The sequence below is a fragment of the Pinus tabuliformis genome, chromosome 6 (genome assembly GCF_031772625.1).
Source record: "Pinus tabuliformis cultivar Carrire ecotype Pingquan chromosome 6, CPIR1, whole genome shotgun sequence".
Taxonomy (NCBI): Eukaryota; Viridiplantae; Streptophyta; class Pinopsida; order Pinales; family Pinaceae; genus Pinus; species Pinus tabuliformis.
The window spans coordinates 941,970,707-941,974,256 of record NC_142292.1 but is presented as its reverse complement, the minus strand read 5'-3'; the positions used below and the strand labels follow the sequence as shown (position 1 = coordinate 941,974,256).

The 3,550-nt window shown below is 35.8% G+C and overlaps 1 pseudogene; it reads left to right on the top strand.

Moving 5' to 3' along the window:
* The first annotated feature begins 901 nt into the window (after positions 1-901).
* LOC149262019 (putative calcium-binding protein CML16 pseudogene) lies at positions 902-1,442 on the top strand (annotated as a pseudogene).
* The last annotated feature ends 2,108 nt before the right edge of the window (positions 1,443-3,550 follow it).

Sequence of the window (3,550 nt, the reverse complement as noted above, 5' to 3'; positions counted from 1 at the left end):
AATACAACAAATCTACTTCTAATACTAATATATTACAATCCTAAAATATTAATATAATACAATACTATTATTATTCTACTTTATTATCTTACATATAATTTAATAATACTAAATATTAATTCTATATTATATTCCTAACTAACTATACTATGTATTAATTTATATGATACTAAGTCTAATATAATAAACTAATGAGAAAATATATTAATATACTAATTTTACACTACTATAATACTAATATAAATATATTACTAAACTAAAATATAGTAATATTACCATAACTAATATATATATATATATAAAAGGTATATATTAGTTGGAAGGAAGAGTTATTAAACCCTAATCCCCTTGGTGTTTTCTCGTTGTATCCTTTGTGTTAGTATTTTATATTACTATGTAACCCTAAGAGTGTTAGTTGGAAGGAAGAGTTATTGAACCCTAATCCCCTTGGTGTTTTCTCGTTGTATCCTTTGTGTTGGTATTCTATATTACTATGTAACCCTAAGAGTGTTAGTTGGAAGGAAGAGTTATTAAACCCTAACCCCTTTGGTGTTTTCTCGTTGTATCCTTACTCGATGGGTGGAATGCATGAGGAAGGAAACAACTAACAGCCAACCGTACCAGGTCAAGAAGAATCATTCCAATCCTATGCACCCGTGCCTAGAAGGTTCTCATCACAAATTCCAAGCAGAATCCCCATAGAAGAGGTGAGGTTCGTATTATAATGTTCGCCCTTTGAGTTTCGATAGACACAGATAATTTGGATTGCAATATGGACTGCTGCTGGAAGAAACAGACGAGTTGATACAAGATAGTCGCTAAGGTTTTCGCTGGGGCTAGAGTTCTCTGTTTTATCAATTGAAAGGTCGGGGAAAGACAAATTTTCGAACGTAAAATCCCCATGGGCTGCCAAAAAAGCCTCTCAGAGGAGCAAATAGAGGAGCTGAAGGAGATATTTGCGAGGTTCGATATCAAATCAGACGGAAGCCTGACGTAGTTAGAGCTGGGATACCTTCTGAGATCTATGGGAATTAAGCCCAGCAGAGATCAGATAGATACCCTCATCAAACGCGCTGACACAAATAACAATGGGTTGATAGAGTTCCCGTAACCTATGAGCATCATCGTCCCCGGTGTAACAACAAAAGTCTCTAATAACCAGGAGCAGCTGATGGAGATATTCCACTCCTTTGACAAGGATGCCAATGGATACATGATGGTGGTGGAGATCTTGCAGTCCATGGCCAAGAAGGGCCACACCCTATCTTTTCGAGAGCTCACAGATGATTGTCGAGGCCAATACAGATGATGATTGAAGAATAAGATTTCTATAATTCACCACTGCTGCCACTTTTGCTTCGGTCGATTACCTCAAAGCAGATATGATGGAAATAAAAATAGGGTTCATGTTTGCCTATAGATATGTGTTTTATGACTTGTAATTATAATGAGATGTCAACCAAAATCAAATACTATTTTTAAAATCCATTTCTCTATCTTGCAAAGAAACTTGTTGGGTATGTTTTTTCACAGAACATTTTTTTTTTGGGGCAATTTTAAGAATGATAGTTTTTAGCCCCTTCATTTGATAGAATATTTATGTTTTCACCCTGTAGTGATCCTAATCTTCACTTTGTGGCTTCCCCTGCATTGAATCCCTTGGAAGTTGATATTTATCTCTCACATCAACAACACATCGAGAAAGCAATTCAGAAAGTTGTTGATTTACCTTTGCTAGATGATGAGGATGTTTCCTTTTACTAAGCATGCTTGGTCTTCTGCATATGCAAGGATGACAATGGGAAGTCACAAATTTCTCATATGGTTTTTTATTTGTTGTAATGTCCCTCCGTTTAAACTATAGTTGGTTATTTGATTTTCCAGGAATGTAATCGCATAGAGCCTGGTTATAAGCCTAAAATCACACTGATTGTTCCACAAAATAATCATCACACAAAGATATTTTGGAGTGGTGGTCTGAGAAATGTGCAACTAGGCAAGTATTCTCTGTAAATTTTATGAGTTTCCGTTGTCAATTTGATATTCTGTGTCCCTCAAAAGGCATCCTACAATTGATCACGAGCCTCTCATAGATTATGATGTTTCCTTGCTTGTACAACCCAAAATGCTTCTCGACGTTAGCTTTGGTGTTATCTTTAATGTTATTTTTATTGGATGGTTTATCACATCCCTACTTGCTACATTTCTCTCATTCATTTCCTTTGCCATCCGCAAAAATTCAGTCAAATTCTGGCGAGCAGGGATGTTTCTTTGTCACAGTGTCAGGGAAAGAAGAACCAGTAAAAATACAGTGAATGGTTATACCTTGAAAGAGGAGATGCCTATATAAAATGGATTTGGTAATCCATCTGAAAAAATTGTAGCTGTGGCCACGTCTCCTAATAGATATGCCCACACTAAAATGTGCAAAGAAATTTACACATTTGTTGTGGCAGGAAATTTGTGTTGGCTTACCATTCTTTTGTGGATTTTTATGGGTAGGATGTTAAGCTCCATTGATTTTACACAAAAGCTACCTTGATTTATGGAGTTGTAGCTTTTCTTAACTTATGGAAACCAACTGCAGTAGTTTCCTTAAGTTAATAAAATCAACTGCAATTACTAAATTTATAATTGGGAGCTACTAAAGTGGTCCATTACTTTGATCTCATCTCTACCTTGATTTGTGGCTTTTCTAACACATAGCATTTAGAAGCTTGATGGAAGCTTAGCTATATGTTCATCTGTTTGGTCCCCAAGCTCAGATCTCAAACCCCTTCAGTTCTACACCATCTAGCTGAGATAGCAGAGCTCGGAAGTGCCTTCAGAATTTTGTGTTTTTTGCTTGGACAGAAGCTGGAGTGCTGAAGAAGAAGCTTGTGGACTGTGGCCCGCATCAATACATCACCAATGGCTGGAGGTAACTCGTATCCCTGGGCAATAAGGTTTAATGATTCTTTGAGTTTATTCCGCATGCAGAATCATTGTTAAAACTGTAGAATTTCTAACAGTTGGTATCAGAGCCTAGTTTACCTCTGCCTTGCTGTGTGTTGACCAAGAAACGAATTCCGATTTTTCAAACATGCCTATATTTATTGGGTCTTTAATTGCCCTGAACTCCACATTCTTTAAGTGCGCACTTTAAGTTTCTTTTATGCGTTTTAAGTTTTAAATTTGGGTCATTAGCGATTAAAGTCTCTTGAATTTATTCCCACAGTCTGCACTGTCGAAACCGTTTTTGATGCAAGAACTTCGTATACTTTCTCAGCACTTCACGTTAGTTAAATTCTATGCTTGCTCACCGGTTCCGGCTATTTAAATTCTATACTCCGGCAGTGTATACTGTATAAGTCCTTATATATTAAGTGTATAAGAGAGTGTGTCTATCCATATATAAATTTACAAGATGGTGTATATATATATATATGTGGGTTTATTGCGGTTACGATGGTTCTGATTACTTTGTCTCCATGGATTTATAATTAAAGTTTTTGGTGGGAGAATTTTAAAGTAATTTTTTCTTTTTTTTAAGAGAATTTAAAAATGTAAA